The sequence below is a fragment of the Narcine bancroftii genome, chromosome 1 (genome assembly GCF_036971445.1).
Source record: "Narcine bancroftii isolate sNarBan1 chromosome 1, sNarBan1.hap1, whole genome shotgun sequence".
Classification (NCBI taxonomy): domain Eukaryota; kingdom Metazoa; phylum Chordata; class Chondrichthyes; order Torpediniformes; family Narcinidae; genus Narcine; species Narcine bancroftii.
This window is the reverse complement of record NC_091469.1, coordinates 365,496,867-365,516,915: the sequence shown is the minus strand read 5'-3', so window position 1 is coordinate 365,516,915 and position 20,049 is coordinate 365,496,867. Positions and strand designations below refer to the sequence as shown.

The 20,049-nt window shown below is 40.1% G+C and overlaps 1 protein-coding gene and 1 long non-coding RNA gene across 3 annotated transcripts in view; one reads left to right on the top strand and one right to left on the bottom strand.

The window, feature by feature from the left end:
* The window catches only part of LOC138750520 (retinol dehydrogenase 12-like), a 77,967-nt gene that overhangs the window by 13,792 nt on the left and 44,126 nt on the right, over window positions 1-20,049 (top strand). The gene's annotated exons all lie outside the window — the stretch shown is intronic.
* LOC138750537 (uncharacterized) overlaps window positions 1-20,049 on the bottom strand; it is a 43,776-nt gene that overhangs the window by 22,521 nt on the left and 1,206 nt on the right. Inside the window, exons 2-3 of the long non-coding RNA XR_011349380.1 lie at window positions 17,712-17,968; window positions 1,980-2,047 (exon numbers count right to left, since the gene is read on the bottom strand). This is a non-coding gene — a long non-coding RNA (uncharacterized lncRNA). The remainder of the gene's footprint in view (window positions 1-1,979; window positions 2,048-17,711; window positions 17,969-20,049) is intronic.

Genomic DNA, 20,049 nt, shown 5'->3' with positions numbered 1-20,049 from the left:
TTGATGAGTTACCATGGGTTCTACTTGGAGTGTGCCCCACCCCCAAGGAAGACATGCCTGCATTATCCACGGTTTCATCTTCTATTTGTATGTGTTAATTGTTAAGACAACAGATGGATAAAGGAAAAGGTTCTTTACTTTAAAGATGTTGTAAACAGCACCATGAGTAATGCCATGAGGCTGCAAGTCTCCATTACAGATACAGCATACTGTGTGTCTCCTGCTCTGTATCAGCCCCTGGTGGCAGCCAAATCTAATCAAACAGTAATGAATTGCTAGTTGCTTTGCAACCATGATCACTATCATTACAGTTTATGGTTTGGTTCTCTCGGTACCAGGTGACATTCACTTCTCATCCAATTCTGACCTGGATGTGCTTCATCAACTTTAACGTGGCATCACAGTTAGCAAACCTATTCCAAACAACTGGCATGGAACCCCTAAACAGTATGTGCCTTCACCTCTCCTCGATGCTGACTTTGTATTTGTGTGTAGACAGGCCCCAGGAGCACCGTTTCACCAGCCTTATGATGGCCCTTTCTGTGTGGTTAAGAGGGATGGGGTTGTGTATACTTTGGACATTGGGGGGCATTCGCAACTGTTTAGTGTGGACAGACTCAAGCCTGCACATGTGGATACTACTTCCTTCATTCTCTGCCATCAGCCTTGGTGACGAGCGTGTCCATCAAAGGCGCATTTGACCAGTTCATTTGTTTTGGGCAACGATTCTGGGGGAGGGGGGTAGTGTAGCGGTCATGTAGTGGGCCAAGCGGGCGCATAGTGTGGCATCATGAACTGTCACTGGTGTGGCTCACCAGCGAACGCTTGGAGCCGCGTGCCAGGCCGCTATGCTCTCATCTGGGCAATGGAGCATGTGCACATGGTACTGCGTGCCAAGTAGCGGCAGGCTAGATTGCTATGCCTCTTTCTAGAGGGCGCAGAGCTCCCACCATCTTTACTTTAAACCTGTCAGCCACACGGATTGGAGGCAAACACATAGTGACGTCACCCCACTCCCGTCTCGTGGAGCTGGGTCAGGAGGGATATAAAAGGATGGCAAACTCAAATAAACAGTCTTTGGTTGACTAACCTTGTGTATTGATTTAGTAGTTCTACCAGAGTAGTTGCTACACTCACTCATTTAACACAGGCAATGAAAGATAAACTCACCCTTTGGTCTTTCCACTAAGAGAATACAGTAGCACAAAATAGTTATGCAAATGAAATTATATTGTTTTATTTGAAAAAAAAGTCTTTAGGACTAGGAGTAAAATTACTAGATAGGGTAAAAGATTAGTTTTAAATCAGACACATAATTTAATTCTTTGACAGGTATATGGATGAGAAGAAGATGGAGGGTTATGGGCATTGTGCAGGGAGGTGGGACTAGAGAGGGGTGTTTGGTTTGGTGCGGACTAGAAGGGCCTAATGGCCTGTTTCCGTGCTGTAAATTGTTATGTAATGTTATGTTTTGCTCCTAACAGTTTTCCTGCTTGAAAACTCAGGCATAGTTGTGTCAGGAAGAAAAAGTAACAAAAGAAACAACAGCCCTAGCAATCGTGTTTGTTTCTGCAGGTGATAGATATTGTGAGAGGGTTTGGGAGACGGGATGCACATTGCTGTGAGAACAGTATAGTTTGGAGGGTTGGATGATGATCATGATGGTCAGAGAGGCTGAGATGAGGAGGATGGTGCAGGGGAGGGGGGCACAGGTCAATGATTGTAAGAAAGATGTTATGCCTGTGAATACAGTGGAGCCGGTTACGAGTGTGGGGGTGCTGTTAACTTACAACAATGAACAAGGAGGAGTGGGACATTTTGGAGTGTCTAATTATAGAAAAGCCAGTTCCAACTAGATGGGTAGATGTGCATTGGGTTTGGGTGCCATTGTGTCATGGAAGAAAAGCACTGGATTGAGGAGCCAGGGACAAAATTTCCTGCTCTTCCCAGTCCACAAGCAGTGCTGGACAAGCACTTACCTATATCATGCAATGTCTTTGCTCTCAGTTCACTGTTGGATTCTTTGGGGTTTTGAAAAGGTGATTCCCTGAAAAGAGATAAAAGTCCAGGACTCACTACAATACTAACCAACTAGTGGCACATTTAGTGCAGCAGTTAGCGCAATGCTATCACAGCACCCGCAACCTGGGCTTGAATCTAGCACTGTCTGTGAGGAGTTTGTACATTCTCCCTGTAACCTGAGGTCTCTCAGGTGCTTTGGTTTCCTCCTACCCTCCAAAATGTATGGGGCTGGTAATTAATTGGATGTAATGGAGTGGAACAGGTTACATGGGACAGAACTTATTACTGTATTGTTAAAATATAAAACTCTCCAAAGGTTATCCTTGGCCTCGTTCATTGCCAAGGTGAGGTAGATCTAATCTTGAGGAACCACATATCGTATTCCTCCTGGACAGCCTTTAACCCAACAGAATGGACATTGATTTTTCTCACATCTGGTTTCACTGTAACCTACTCTACTTACTCCTGTTCTTAGTTTCCTCAATCCCCCCCACCTCCCAGAGGTCTGTCTCTTGCTCTCTCTTTCTTCCTGTTCACCTCTCCCAGCTTCTGTCCAATATTTGATCACTTCTTAGCCTGTCCCCAGCTGTTTTCTCCTTGATATACTTAATATCACCACTTCTGAAGTATCCAAACCTGAAACATTGACTGACTATTCCTACCCATGGATGCTGTATGATTTTCTTAGTCCATAAGACATAGGAACAGCAACAGGCTATTTAGCCCATCAAGTCTGCCCCACCATTTAATCATGAGCTCATCAATATTCCCACAACCCTGCTTCCTGGCCTTCTCCCCATAATCTCTGAAGCACTGGCTAATCAAGAAACTATCAATCTCTGCCTTAAATACACACAATGACTTGGCCTCCACAACCACTTGTGGCAACAAATTCCACAAATTTACCATCCTTTGGCTTCCTTGTGAACCTTCTTTGAACCCTCTCCCATGTCAGAACATCCTTTCTTAAATGAGGAGCCCAAAATTGCTCACAGTGCTCCAAGTGAAGTCTCACTGGGGCCTCATAGAGCCTCAACTGCCCTATATTCTATTCCTTTTGAAATTAATGCCAGCATGGCATTTGCCTTCTTCATCACCGTCCAAACTAACAAGTTCATCATCAAGCTATCCTGCACGAGGTTTCCCAGGTCCCTTTGCACCTGGGTATTTTCAATTTTCTCTCCATTTAGAAAGTAGTTTTCTAGCATGGCCATACACTTTCCAACACTGTATTTCATTTGCCACTTCTCTGCCTATTCTCCTAATTTGTGTAAGTCCTTCTGCATCCTTCCTGTTTTACTCCTCCTCCTATCTTCATTTCATCTGTGTGAGTACAGATTCTATCACCAATGTGTATATGTAGAGAGGGTAGTGTAGAGTGACTGTGATTGGCTGAGAGTGTAGCCACACCTACTGGCAGGTCTTAAAGGATTGCTCCTAGCCAGACCAGGTCATTCTGGACTGGTCAACCTACTTGTGATATGCTCCAGTCTTTTAGTTAATAAAAGCCTTGGTTTGGATCAACAAGTCTTTGGTTCTTTTGACGCACACTACAATCTGCAAACCTGGCCAAAAAGTCATTCATTCAATAAACTGAATCATTAATGTACAACATAAAAAGAGACAACCCCAACACTGACCCCTGTGGAACATCACCAGCACTGGCCGCCATCAAGAATATGATCCCTGTATAAGTCCAACAAGAATATGATCACTGACTCTTGCAAATTTCCATATGTATACCGTGGAGAGCATTCTGACTAGTTGCATCGCTGTCTAGTATGGATTGTCAATGCATGGACAGGAAAAGGCTACAGAGTTATGAACTTGGTCAGTGCTGTCATGGCATCAGTCTTCAATCCATTGATGACATCTAGAAGAGGTGGTGTCTCAAGAATTCAGCTTCTATCCTTAAGGACCTTTTCCATGCCGACTATGCCCTCTTCACACTGCTACAGGAAGGAGGTACAGGCACCTGAAGATGAACAACCAATGGTATTCTTCCCCTCTGCCATCAGATTTCAGAATTGAAAATGAACCACAGAACTTTATCTCACTTTCACTTCTTTTTACACTAATTTACGTAATTTATAGCAGTATTTCCTTCCACCTGTAAAGCTGCCTCAAAACAATGAATTTCATGATAATGTTTTGATTCTCTGCTTCCTGCCAATTGGTCAATGCTGTACCCATGCTACTTTATTTCCTGTTATACCTTGGGCAGTTATTTTAAGTTCCAATGAGTACAGGCATTCCTGTCAAACATTCCTCATATGATAGACTGATACCAGAAAGGAGAGGAGAGCTTTAAGTATCTCCAATGGTAACTCAAAGCAAAAAGCTTAAGAGGGAACTTTAATAGAGTTTCATGAAGTAAAGAAAAATATCTTGTTATATCCAGAATCAATAGAAAGAAGTCACAGGTTTAAACTTAATGGTAAAAAAACTAGAAGAGAAGTAGACTATTTTTATTTCATGCTGATGGTAGGTAAGACCAGGTATGTACTCCCAGAAAGGTGGTTGAACCACCTCATTGAAAATCTCCATCAGATTTGTAAGATACCATCTCCCATGCTCAAAGCTATGCTGATCACCTCTAATCATTTCCTGCCATTTCAGATCTTGTATATCCTGTTCCTCAGAACCTCCTGGCAGCAAGGACAAGCTAAGGAACAACAAGATCCTTGTCATATCCTTGCATAATATTTTATTGTGCAGACTGGCCCACACATGAAGCAGGACTTAAGGGTTAAACATAAAGACAGGCAGGATAGAAATAGTCCCTTCAGCCCGTTGATCCTTCACTGACCATCAATCACCCAGTTACAATAATCCTCCACTGATCCTGTTTTATTTTTCTCACATCCCTTTCAACCACTCCTATCCTTCCCAGACTTTATCACTCCTCTACATTTATAGTAGTCAATTAACTTACCAAATTGCACATTTTTGAGATGTGGGAGAAAACCAAAGCACTCGATGGAAATCTACATGGTCACAGCCAAAATGTCTTAACTTCACACAGAAAGCATCAGATGTTAGGATTGAACTGAATGTCTCTAGCTGCAATGCAAGAACTTGACCAGCTGTGCCACTGGACCATCTGCATAAGGTATTAGACTTGACTTAGAATCTTGTCTGGAAGTCGAACCATCACTTCTTTCAGGTAGATTACTTCTTTAATGCTTTATTGTTTCAGATAATTAGTGCTAACCCCATCCTCCTTTCCTTGCTATCATTCTCAGTGCTTACCTCAATTCTCTCCCCAGTCATCTCCCAAACAACAGGATAATTTTTCTGTCTGAATTTCCCACTCTGACAATTTGAATCATGTCAGAACAATTAATCCTAACTATCACCCTAATACTCTCCACTGGGATCACATACCTGATCCTCTTCACAACATGCACCTACCCATCCCCAAATAGGTCCCTTCTGGAATCCTCTCCCACCTCCCCCCATCTTCCATCTTCCCCCACCTCCAAAGAATCACCCCCACCCCCCAAATATAGGGTAATGCACTCCATAAATCTCATCAAACTTCTGACTACACCCTGAAGTTATTCCCAGTCCGGTGTCCAAAATAAATCATGCTCTGCATGAATAGGTGGTTCTTGAAAGAATTATCTTTGTGTAGGTAAGATCAATATGACCATATATGATCCCTGGGCATCAAATCTGGAAAGCTTCATATAAAATTAGTGCAAGACCAGCTGCTTTATAGTATGCATTACAATATCTAGGCCCTTGCTTTTATGATTCAGATTTACGATCAGCAGAAGCTTTTGAGAAAACTGGAACATTGGATAGAAGTGTTAGTCCCATGTCTGAGACTAATGTGGTTAGCGTGAACAATAACAAGACCAAAAGACTGTTTCTTGGCCAAGAAACACTGCTGTTCCTGCTTTTGATGAGAATCAAATTGCTGTTTGTCTGTTGGAATTTATTAGCAATGTCATTTTTCTTGTATCCCATTATATTAACATTTGGAAATTAAGTAAATTTATCACATTTTGGTGTGTACTGTAATTCATATTCTGTAAAATGATTTGTAATGATACAAAGTTAATATGTCATGCTTATTTTACACGAGATTGATGCTAAGATTGCTATCAATATTTGCAGAGATAAATATCCCTGTCCTCTCTTTGATGTTAATGTATTGGGTGTCAGTTGGCTTGCAGTATAATCTATTCTCTGGCCAAATGTGTATATGATCAAAAAGTCAAAAAGATGGATACTGAAGTGTGTTGGATTCTATCTTCCATCTGCTAATGACCTAACCATTCATATGTAGCAATATCCTATATCTTTTCTCATCAATCTATCTCTATTATACTATATTGTCATATGTTTGAAAAAGATGGACGATATTGAAAATTGTTGTGTCCATTATTGAAACATTTGTTTGCTTTTATGGATCATTTCATCGACAACACTGTGGCAACTGTGTTGAGCTGAAATTCAAGTTTTGATTTTGTTTTGCCTTTTACATTTTCATCTTCTAATGTTAAAAAACATTTTTAAAAATTGAGGGATAAGAGACCCAGCTGCCATTCTATAATAATGATTAAGTTCACCAGGACAATAGAATGATTGAGAAATTCAAAAATTATTCAGAAATAAACCATTTCAGAAATGAAAAGAGTAGGTAATTCAGTCTTTCAAATCCATTCCCTCATTCACTTAAGTCATTCCTCACTTCAATCTATTGTGACAGATTATGTTGTGTTTGTAGTGTATACAGTTTTTGAGAGATAAATCGGGGCAGGTTTTTTTAGTGTAGGTTACATACAAACACTTCAAGACAGATCTCGTTTAAAACACTGGAGCTCTGCTCAAGCCAGACAGGGCGGCTCCTGGGGGCCTTTGCAAAAACTATGGGGAGTGCCCAAGAGACTTCACTAATGGATATTTGTTTAGAAAAGCAACAGATGAAAGAGATTGCAGGAGTAGTTCGGAGCCGCAGGCTGTCTGGGAGTGCAGCTTGCTGTTCTAAGAGGGTCATGTGGCTTTTGAAAGCAGAGAGAGTTGAACAGCTTTTTCTCTGAGAGAGAGAGAGAATTTAGTTTTGCAGTTTTACAGTCAGCAGCAGCAGCTGGGACTGGAACAGGACAAGCTGGAAAGCTTGTAGAAAACCCCCATGTGGAAGATGGGTTGTGAGTGCTTAGTTCAGCCTGGCCAAAGCCCTTGTGGTTCATGCAAGAGGTGAGAACTGGCTGCCTAATCTTTCACTTGAAATAAGAAAAACAAAAATGATCTCTGTGCTTACCTGAAAAAGTTTATTATCTGGAGAACCCTGAGGGGGAAATTTCTTTGGCAAGACACTGACTTGGCTGATTAAAAGGGATCAGTTTGTGTCAAGGAACAACAAATCTCTCTCTGAAAACCAACAAGAACCTTCCTGAGCGGTAGCCATTTACCTTTCAAGCACCAAAGCCTAGTGAACATCATAAATGTTAAATTCTGTGCACAGTATCAGAATTGCTTGCAACCAGTGAACTTGGAGGAATGAGAGGTGAGGTTGGACTGTGAACCAAAGAACGTTTCTGAACTTACACACACATTACATATACGTGCACTTAGAATTAGAAGGGAGTTAAGTTAGGTTAGTTAAGTTAATAGTGATAAGTTCAAGTGTGATTCTCTTTTCATGTTTAAAGATAATTAAAAGCAACTTTTGTTTAAGTAACCATTTGTCTTGGTGAATATCTATTGCTGCTGGGTTTTGGGGTCCTCTGGGCTCATAACAAATATTATAATCAAATATGCTTCCACTAATGCCCAGCAGTTAATTCCACATTTTAACCTTATTCAGGTTTTCTCCATCTACCTTCTGTTCCAAGAAGAATAACTGTAGTTAATCCAATCTCTTTTTTTACTAAAATTCCTCAATTCTAAGAGTATTTTAGTAAATCCCTTCTGTACCTTCACTAAAGCATTTACAATTTTCATATAAAGTATGCACTCAATCAACCAGAAACTCAAAGCAACACACAACCCATTGGGAGCAAACACATTCAGCCAAAAGAGCACTCTGGTTATGCCCCACCCACAGCAGCTGTTTGAATATAATTTCAATAAAGTTTTGTTTGAATAGAGTGGCACCATCCAGGATGAAGAGATGCTTGATGCTACTCTCTGCTGGAACAGCTTTCCCAAGTGTCTCCCTATCACTGCCTAGTAAGACTATTTATCTTTATTCATATTAGGTATATTTGTAAGGTTTTCTCTGTAAACTTTGAGGAGATGGGAAAAATTATGGGGCCCAATTAGTGAAGCAGCCAGCACAACACTGTTACAGTGCTTGTGAATCAGGTCTAAATTTAAAGGAATATGAGCCGAGGGCCTATCCAGGACACTTGCGTGGAGGGGTTGGGTTGCGCCAGGGCTTGACCGGGACACTGGTGTGGAGGTGAGTGAGGTTGTCAGTGTGAGTGGAGGGGGTTAATTATGACGGCAGCATGGTTGCCATTGTGGCTAGCACCAGTGACTGGGGTTCTAATTTAAATTTTAAGTTACAAGAATTACATGATTAAAGTAATTCGACATGATTAAATACTGATTTTTAAAATTACTTTTAAATTTTGCACTTTGTCTTTTAAATGATGTTTTCCTAATACAGGTCAATTGGTTATGCATTGGAAGAGTGAGTCTCAGACAAGGGGAAAATGTGCATATCTGAAATCTGCGATCTCTGTAGTTGCCAGATAATAGGGATTTTACTGTAGATTCCTCATTACTTCCTTATCTTTGTACTCTATGCCTCTATTTATGAAACTCAGGACCATACATACTTTTTAGATGCACTGCCACTTTCAATAAACTATGTACATAACCCCCTATCTTCTGTTCTTATATCCCTTTTAGAAATATGCCCTTTTTATACTGCCCCTTTTTACTCTTCCTACTGAAATGCAACATGCTGTTTCTCAGCATTAAACCTAATCTGCATTTTTCTGCCCATTCTTCCAACCTGTCTCTCTCCCTTTCAAGCCTATTATTATCTTCCGCACAGTTCACTACACTTAAAAGTATGTATCTTCTGCAAATTTGGAATTTATGCCCTGTTCACCAATGTATCATAACACTAACAACAGTGGTTCTAGTACTGACCCTTGGGGAACTCCACGGTAGACTTGTCTATTGTCAAAAAAACTTTGCAATCTTGAGGAGAAAACTGGAAGATGACCCGACATGAAGGTGATCGCAGCAGCAGACCAGCGATGGGGCTTAGTGGCTGATGGACTCCAAAGGCTGTGGGCTGCAGGAAACATGGTTGAAGGACTCATACAAGCTGATGGTTGTAGGAGACTGGCTCATAGGAACCAGATATCAAAACCAAGATTTGAGAGGGTGCTGAGGGCAAGAAGGGTTCCCAAAGGATCTTGGGTGCTGAAAGCTCCCTGATCGTATCAGGTTTGGATCTGGAACTTGAGTTGCCAATGAATTGAAAAGGTGTTTTTGTGGCTGCAGAGGCTGCGGGAGCACTGGAGGCAAATCCATAGGCACTCATGTCTCTGAAGGGATTCTCTTTTGCTTTTCTTTTCCTTATCATTGGATGTGCCAGGAAATCATTAGCTTTGGCTCTTTCGCTTTATGATTGGCAAACTTTGATGTATATCTTGTATGTAACTTTTTTTTCTTGAACTTCTGAAAAATAGGAGGATAGATGGATAGGTTGGAGAAGATAATTAACGTGGCAAAGAACAGGAAGCTCAGTGAATGCAACATAGATGCTGTACCTATCTGTGTTTGATTTTTTTCCATTTTGTATTGTGAATCCTGAATCCAGTACACCAGATTGAGAGAAGCGCACGTGAATCTTTGCCTCACCTGCAAGGACTGTTTTATTCACTGGATTGCGGGAAAGGAAGAAGTAAAAGGATGGGTGTTGCATCTCCTGTGGTTGGCTGGTGAAGTGTCATGAGAAGGGAAGGGAAGGAGAAAGAAAAGCAGAACAGAGAATTGCAAACGTCCGGTAACTTCAAAATTGTGAAAGGGGAGGGAAAGATGTGTCTAATTGTGGAAGTAGTTGAAGCTGAAGGATGATCCATTGCATATGGAGGCTGGTGGGGTAGGAGAAGAGAACCTTTCACCACTATTCTTAACATCCAATTCTCTATCTATACTGCTGTAACTCCTTTTATTCTTGGCCTTACTTCAGTAATGGCAAGCATTATATGTCCCTTTATCAACTACTTCTTGGATGTTCATATACAGTATATCACATTAATTCAATTTCCCTCATAGACATTGCATTTTATTTTAAAAAATCTATTGGGCTAAAGTTGGACATGGTTTAATCTCAACAAATCTAAAGTGACATTTTCCAATCCATCCACACTTGTCCAAGTGACAGTTAATTCAGTCCATAATTATTGTTTCTAAACAAATCCTTCCTCTTAACTAAAAAACAAAATCTCTGGAAATTTTCAAAAGGGCAAGTAGCAACTGTGGATGGAGTAAGAAAGTCAAAGTTGCAGGTTTGGCAGCTTTTCACCAGCAGCGTGTAACATTACGGAGTTACAAGCAGCTTATCTTTCGAATGATGAGAGGGAACTAACACACCTTCATACAGGAGAATGTATTATGATTACAGTCATTGAGGATTCATCTTATCACATTGCTGACTGCCATTTCAGTGGTTGCAGTGAGACCAGAAATGTAACGGGAATCTGTCTGGTTTAGATTGAACAAGTGTCTGAATGGAATATAAAACTGATAACCTGCTTCAGTAACCTTGGCAGGGAAGGTTATATTAAAGCACTCATTTCAGATCAGGACACTATTGGGCAACGTTTGGGTAACATTGCAGAATCAACTGAAATCAGCAAAATTTATATAATGTCAACAACTCGATCAAATGTACATCACAATTTGAAGTGACATTATATAAGTATGCCGTAGGTTATTGTATCCATTAGATGTTTGTGACAAGGGTTTTCGCTTGATAGGACAGCTTTTGGTATGTCACAGAGCGCTGTTAGGATATGGAGTCATAGAGTTGATAATTTTGAGTTCTTTTGCCCTCAGTCTGGTTTAGCAAATACTGAGTCAAATACTGTTGTTCTATTACAATAACAGACTTTATTTTCTTCTGCGGAGACTTACTCTATCTAGTTGTCTCCATCTCACTCAGAGCAGAGTCAGGCTTAACAGAGTAAGGAATAATGTCCACACATTACAGGCTTTTTATCCCCTGCAGTAAACAACTTAAAACAGTTACACATTCATAGATTTTGCTTCATATCTGAGACCACATGACATACAAAGTTCATCCAAAACTGCTTGGCTTGTCAAATAGAATCACATGTGCCCAGATATTGCATTAATTGGCTTAAACAGCTGGAATAATACTGGAATAAAAATTCATCACCTATCTTTACTTAGAGGGGTATTGCTTAACCCTCCTGTTATTATTTAACAGGGGTCATTGCTTAACAGAAGGTCTTAGCACACTATTGCAATGCTTGCTTATTTAACCCTTGATACTCTCATCCCCCCCCCCCCCCACTTTTATCATTCCATGATAACTAATTAGATTATACTGTTAAAGGTGTTTAGTTGTACACATTTTATCAAGACAGTACCCCTGAGAAGGACCATAACAAAAAAAGATAATCACAAAAAGGGCTGTGGGGGATTCTTGGGGAGCACAGAAACAGTATATCTACAAGGGTAGCTGGGAGCATAAAAAGTTTTTTTCTCCAGCCACTATATCCATCCAATAGCAAAGCATTGTGCAAAGGATAAGTGTGGGGGTCAGGAATTTCATATCAATTTCTCGTGAGTCCTATATCACTTTCTTTGCATGTGGTTCACCTATTTAGTGATGTTGTCAGAGCTGTTCATACAGTAGCCTTGACCTATAATCTTACATGCCTCCTCACTACCAGCCACAATACTAAGGGTTCATTTGATTCTGGATTAACACTGTACGCATGGCAACCATCTCCGCTGACACAACCTTCCCAGCTGCTTGAAGCCCCTTAGCCATTTCATTAGCCAATAGCCCCAGCTTCTGAGTCGGTGTATAGAGGGAAGCACAAATCCCAATTAACAGGACTCCATTCAATTAGTAGTTTGCCGTGGATATATCTTATATCAAAAATAAAATTATATAAAGCAGTAAAAAGGCTATATGGATGTAGAAGAGTCTCCAAAAGCCAATAGTAGGACAGTGATTGGGAAAGCCTTTACTTCAGGAAGGTTTGAATATAGGAGCAAGGAACTTCTTAGTGACACTGCATCTGAATTATCATGTTCAAAGGTTCCTTTTATTGTTATACAATATACATGATATACTTCAATTTTTGTCAGCCAAAAGGGAAAGAGTCACCATCTGCATTGCTCATTGCCCCTAATAATAGGAGAAAGAGAAGCAAAAGAGAGACCCTTCAGAGACTCTGAGAGTCATTGGATTCATTGCTAGCACTCCCACACCCTACGTGTACAATTCTAGCCTTATATAAGCAAACTTGTACTTGGCATAGCGGAAATGCAGTGATCAGACTTTGGACTAAGAATGGTGGTCTTACTGTATGAGGAGAAATAGCTGAAGTCTGTATTCTCCCAGATTTTAAAAAAAGAGATAGAGATGAGGAGACATTTCTTAACTTAAGGATAATGAATCTTTGTAACTCTCTACTATTTCGGGCTATTGAGGTATAGTCATTGGGTTCATCCAAAGTAGGAATCAAAACTTATTGAGAATTAAGGAATATGGGCATAGCACAGGAAACTAGCAGTAAAATTGAACATCCATATGAGTTTTATGAAAGATGGAGCAGGACAAAAGGCTAAGTTACCTTATGATCAAGTTTAGCCAACTGAGATTCCAAGATCAGGAATATGGCATGTCATTAATTTATCATCAAAACTCTTTGGTGTGCTCACATTCCATGGATTTTTAGCTGATGAAGATCAGCACCAATCCAAGGGCATATTGATTTGGTATTACTACCAAAGCTATTTAAGCTGGAGATGTGTCCATATTCGTTATCAATTTGTAACACCTTCCATTTTTATAACAGCATTACATCCCAAAATGGTTGACAAAATCCCCCAAGAAACCGAGCAATTTCAGAATGTTCATGCATGCACTGTTTAATGAATATTTTATTTAAAAATTTCAAACATGTTTTAGTATCCAAATATAGAAAAACTCAAATATCCAAATTAATTATACATGTTACAAACTATACCCCATTAAACCTCACAAACCCCCTCCACAAAAAATAATCCCCAAAATAAAGAAAAAAAAGATATATACAAAGATTAAAAAAAGAAGAAAAAAGGAAAAGTTAAAGCTTGTTAGCAAAATACCATCATCATTTACACAACTTTGCCTTCAATACCATCCTTTATTTATCCAAGGAGAGAAAGATTTTTGCGAGATTCAGTGAAATCTCTTATAAATTCATACCTACTTATGGATGCAATATTTTCAGAAAAACTTCATATTTATTCCTTAAATTGTATCTAATTTTCTCAACAGGTATACAACTACATATTTCTGCATGCAAGTTTTCCATTCATAAATGGGAATCTGATTTCCATGTCACTGGAAATTGTCTTGCAATTGCTAATGCAATTTTCATAAATTTCTTTTGGAAAAAAATTCAATCGCAACCTTGATCTTACCATTAAAAAAATTGCCCAATAAAAAAAGCATTGGATCTTGTGGAAATATAACTCCTGTAACTTTTTCTAAAAATTTTCCTAATGCTATCCAAAACAGTCTCAATTTTGAACATGACCATATAGAATGCAAAAAAGTACCTATCTCTTGATTACATCTCAAACATTTATCTGATAAATCTGCTTTCAATCTATTTACTTTTTGTGCAGTAAGGTACAATTGATGCAAAAAATGATATTGAACCAACCTATATTTAATATTTAATGCATTTGTTATGCTATAGTAACATAATTCCTGCCAATTTTTGTCCACAATATTTGTGTTCAATTCCATTTCCCATCTTTATCTAGATTTGTGTATTCCCTGCTTCAAAGTTCCTTTTTGGAATAGTATGTACATAGCAGATGTAAATTTCTTAATAAATCTATTAGAAATCAAAGTTTCTATTTCACTTCTTTCAGGCAATAACATTGTTGGACCCAATTTATATCACAAATATGCTTTTAACTGATAATAACAAAATATTGTATGATTTGTATAACATATTTATCCTTTAATTGATTAAATTACATTAAATCTTGTCCTTCATAACAATCTATATTTCTAATTCCTTTAGAGACCAAGTATTTTGAATCAAAGGCATTCTAATTAACCCATAATTCTTTATTCCAATTTAATTGTTTACTTTGTTCCAGATATTAATTAAATGTTTCAACAGAGGTATATCTCTATCATTCAATATTAGTCTCAGTTCCCATTTATATATAAAATCTTCTGATGTCTTCTCACTATCTTATCCATCTCTATTTTGATCCATGCTGGTTTCTCTCCTTCTTCATAAAAGGAAGAGAGAAATCTCATTTGTGTGGCTCTATAATAATTTTTTTTTTAATTTGGAAGTTGCAAACCTCCCAATTCATATTTCCATGTTATTTTTTCTAATGATATCTTGCTCTTCCAAATAAATTTCCTTACATATTTATTTAGTTCCTGAAAATATTTTTGTGGAAGAGATATCGGTACTATTTGAAAAAGATTGCACTCTTGGAATTATATTTATTTTTATACAAATAGCTCTTCTCAATAATGTTATTGGCAATTCCATCCATTTTTTAAAATCATTATCAACTTTCTTAAGTAAAGGGGTATAATTTAATTTATATATTATTGCAGCTCACTGGAGGCTTAAATGAACTGACTCGGAAGATTCCGAGTGATGTCATGATGTCAAAATGCGATGACATCATTTGAAACATGCAGGGTTTTAAAAAGCTGCGTGTGACTGAGTAAACAGTCTTATAATTTTCTCGTTCTTCATTTCAGATTGTGAGACAGTTGCTACAATATAATATTATTTAAATTATTATCTACTCATGTCCCTAAATATTTTATTCTATTCAATGGCCTTTTAAATTGAGTCTCTTTTACACTGAGTATAATCACCTCCAGTAAGTGGCATAATCTCACTTTTATCCCAATTTACCTTATTTCCAGATACTGTTCCATATTCTTTTAATCTTAAATACAATTTACACAACAAATTTTCAAGTTCTGCCAAGTAAATTCTTACATCATCTGCAAACAAATAATCTTATATTTCTCTGTGTCAATTCTAAAACCTTGAATTTCAGGATCAGACCAAACTAATTCTACTGATGGTTCAATTGCTAAAAATAAAAAAGAAGCTGGAGGTAATGGACATTCTTGTCTACTAGACCTAGTTAATTGAAAAGATATGGACATTTGTCCATTGGTTATAACTTTTGCTACTGGTCCATTATATAAAGCTTTAATCCAGTTAGGAAATATTGGTCCCAATCAATATTTATCAAGTACTTTGAATTAAAAAATCCTATTCTAACCTATCAAATGTTTTTTCAACATCTAAGGCCACTGCTACACTTAGGTCTCCTCTCTTTTGCACCAACTGATACTCAATAATCTTGTCACATTATCTGCTAATTTTCTCTTTTTACCAAAGCTGGCCTGGTCCATATTTATCAATTCTGGCAAAATAATTTTTGCTACTATTTTATAGTCTGCATTTAACAATGAAATTAGTCTATATGATGTTGGTTTTAAATGATCACTGTCCTTTTTTGGTATTACTATTGCCATATTAAAAGATTCCGGTAAAGTATGTGCTTCAGCTGCCTGTCATACTTCCATAAATGGAGGAATTAATAAGTCCTTAAACTCTATAAAACTCAGATAGGAAACCAGTGACAAATCACCCTTTCCACCAGGGGGTCAGTCTTGCTTCTCCTCACGTGCTTCTTGAGAAGGACCGGACCAGGACTAGTGAGCCAGGCTGGGAGTGTAGTCCCTGATGCCGAACTTCTGTGCTCATGAAGAGTAGCATTGGTCACAGTGCAGAGTAGTGACTGAATTTAGTGGAGCGCAATGGGGAGGACATCCTGCCAGCGTGAGCCTGGAAGGCCTCTTTGGTTCAGGGAAAGTTTGACAGCCTTCCAGATCATGGCATTCTCTTTTTCAACCTGCCTGTTCTTCCGGGGATGTAACTGGTAGTCCTGCTGGATGCGATGCCCCTCAACCAGCAGGTACTGACGCAGCTCATCACTCATGAAGGCTGAGCCCCGGTCACTATGAACATAGCCGGGATACCCGAACAGGGTGAAAAGAGTGCCAGGTCTTCATAACAGACGAGGTGGACATGACTGAGCATGGGATAGTGAATGGGAAGTGGGAGTACACATCAATGACCAAGAGAAAGTGGGTGTTCCCATTCGTGGAGGAGGGAAGGTCCCTTAAAATTGATGCTGAGCAGTTCAAAGGGCCTGGATGATTTAATCAGGTGCACTGTTGCAGGATGAAAAAAGTGCGGCCTACACTCAGCACAGACCTGGCATGACCTGGTCATTTCTCTGACATCTTCTATTGAGTAGGGCAAATTGCGAGGCTTGACAAAATGAGCCATGTGGGTGACCCCTGGATGGCAGAGATCATTGTGTATGATCCGCAGTTGACCAGTGTGTGTAGAGGCACAGCCTCCCCTGGATAAGGCATCTGGAGGGTCATCAATAGCCCCTGGCTGGTAGGTGATGTCAAAACTGGAGGTGGAGAGTTTGATCCTCCACCTGGAAAATTTTGTCATTCTTGATTTTTTTCCCTTAGCATTGCTGAACATGAATGCACAGAGCATTTGTCCATGAGGAACATAAATCTTCTACTATCAAGGTAGTGGCTCCAGTGCCTTATAGCTTCTACAATGGCCTGAGGCTTCTTTTCCAGACAGGTTCTGGAGCTCGTGGCCTTGAAGCATCCATGAGAAAAAGGCAACCGACCTGACCACCTCATACAGAGTAGTGGCCAGGGCTATGTCCAAAGCATCATTTTCCACTTGAAAAGGTACATTCTCATCTACCGTGTCCATGGCGGCTTTCGCAATGTAACTTGGGAGGTAATTAAAAGCCATCTGGGCTTCAGCCAAAGGGGGAAAGTGGTGACCTTTAAGAGGGGACAAACCTTGTCAGAGTATTGAGGGAGCCACTGGGCGTAATATGAGGAAAACCCTCAGGCATCTCCTCAAAGCTTTTGTGGTTCTGGGGAAGGGAATCTCTAACAGGGGGCACATTCTATAAGGGTCAGGGCCAATGATGCCATTCTCCACCATGTAGTCAAGGATAGCCAGTTGAGTAGTCCTGAATACACGTTTGTCAGAATTATAAGTGAGATTCAGGGCTCTTACTGCGTGGAGAAAACTCTGAAGATTGGCATCATGGTCTTCCATGGTGTGGACACAGATGGTGACTTTGTCAAGGTAAGGGAAGGTAGCCTTCAACCTGTAATCGTCCATAATCCTGTCCATCTGCCGCTGGAACTGATAAAGTTGATCATTAACCTCAATTGCTGTGTATGGCCGGTCCTCAGAACGGATTGGCAGCTGGTGATAGGCAGCTTTCAGGTGGATGGTCAAATAGACCTGAGACTGCGCGATTTTGTTCACCATATCTGAAATGCGAGGGAGGGGGTATGCATCTAGGAGTGTGTATCTGTTGTTGTTTGGCTATAGTCAATCACTAACCTGGACTTGTTTTCTCCCATTACTACCACCACTTGTGCTCTCCAAAGGCTGGTGCTGGGTTCGATGATCCCCTCCTCCAGCAGGCACTGGGTCTCTGTCTTTATGAACTCCCTGTCTGCCGTGCTGTACCTCCTGCTCTTGGTGGCGATGGGCTTACTGTCGGCAGACAGGTTTGGGAACAGGAGCAGAGGGTCAATGTTCAGCGTGGAGAGGCTGCGTGGGTTCTGGTTTTGAGGGCCCTCTGTTCCGTACTGTTACTGGAGAACGAGATGAGAAAACTCCAAGGTCATGTTTTTGAGGTGACACAGGAAATCCAGACCCAACAATATTGGAGCACACAATTCATCTAAAATGTACATCCAAAATTTACAATTTCCCCCTTCAAATGACAGATGAACTATACAATGTTTCTGTATATGCACTGAATGGGACTGGGATGCTAGGAAGATTCAGTAATTAGAGGGCTACATTTTTAAGTTATATTTTTGCACAGTCCGTGAGTCTATGAAACTTTCTGTGGAGCCTGTGTCAATCAGGCATTTGGTCGAATGTCTGTTTACCTTCACCGTCACCTTTGAGTTGTTGACCTGGTGAGGTCTATGCTGATCGAGGAACAGTGATGCCAGGTCACTGGAGATGCTGTGTTCTTCCCTGGAGTGGCCCCCTCTGTCCTGAGTCGACCAAGATATAAGATGGTCACCCTCCTTCCTCCTCCTCTGATGAGGATAACGCTGAATTCAAAATCAGGGTGCTGCAAGATGGCCACTGAGCCTGCTGGCTCAAACAGTGGCAGCCATTAGAAGGGGGGCCACCATAGAGGGAGCATCCGGTCCTTGGAGGTGCTCTCCCGAGACCGCGAATTCACTGGCCTCCAAGTCGTCATTCTCGAGACTGGCCTATTCCAGTGATTTGGTCAGGTCAACGTGGCTAGAGAGGTCTTTCCTTCCCGACTCGAGCAGTTGCTCCCTCGCACACCTCGAGCGGACCCGAGACTAGGGTGTCCTGAATCTGTTCATCTTCCCAGATGCAGCCTGAAGTGACCTCATACCTGCACTTAGCCAGCATCCACAGATCCAGAAGGTAGTCGTCAATCGACTCTCTGGGCCGTTGGTGGTGTAGGGTGAGTCAGTGCCTCTCTAGGACCTCGTTCAGGGCCTTCATATAGTGGGCCTTCAGCACTTCGACAGTGGTCTTGTATGTCGGGCAGTCTCGGACTACTGCGTACCCCTTCATCTCTACCCTTGAGATGAGCACTGACCTCTGGAGCTCCTCTGTATGGAAGATGTCCCTGGTCACATTCAGGTAGGCCTGGAAGCAGTCTAGCCAATGTGTGAACTCCTTAGCCATGTCGAGAGACTGGGGGTCTATCAACAGCATACTGGGCTTGAGCAACGCCTCCATCCTTGTTTGTAAGCTAATAAAGTTGTAGTGTAGATAAATGCTCACACTCATCTGGACAGAGAACTAACACTTTTATTAGCTTACAACACAGGTAGGGTTCATGAACAGGCTTCAGATGGGATCAGGGTCTAGACGGGAAACCAGGGTTATATACAGGTCCCCGGGGGAGGAGCCGTTGAATGTAAATGTAAAACAATGATTTGTGGGAACAACAGTTTAAAATTGATTTTCCTGAATGTCTCACAGATATTCAAGAACCTTCGAAGGAGGACAAGCAATTTCTGGATTTATTGTTAAATTCTGTTAAACATGTTGAAGATCATTACTGTACAGCATTACCTTTGAAGAAAAGGGAAATTTGTATCCCAGATAATAAAATAATTACAGAACAGCGAATGCTGAATTTAAAGATAAATTCTTCCCTTTATTTGGAATATACAAATATCATGTTGGACATGATAACCAAGGGTTATATAGAAAAGGTATCAGAAGATATATTGGAATGTAAAGATGGTGGAAAATGGTATTTACCTCATCACGGAGTTATACATCTACAAAAGAGAAACTATTTGATTGTGGAGCATCATTTCAAGGAGTTTCATTGAATTCTCAACTTTTACAAGGTCCAGACTTAACCAGTAGTTTAATAGGTGTTCTGATAAGATTTTGTAAAGAACCTATTGTAATTGCTGTAGATATTGAAGCGATGTTTCATCAAGTGAAAATACCATCAGAAGATTGAGATTTTTTTTACAATAGTTATGATGGCCTTATGGCAATTATAGTAAAGATATGATTGAAAACTGAATGACAGTTCGTCATTAGGGCCGGAATATAAAGGCTAAAACCTTGTATTTATCTCTTTAAGACTATTCTTTGTAGTGTTACCACAGTGACTATGATGTAATATCCACGTGGACTAAGAGCTTGCATCTCA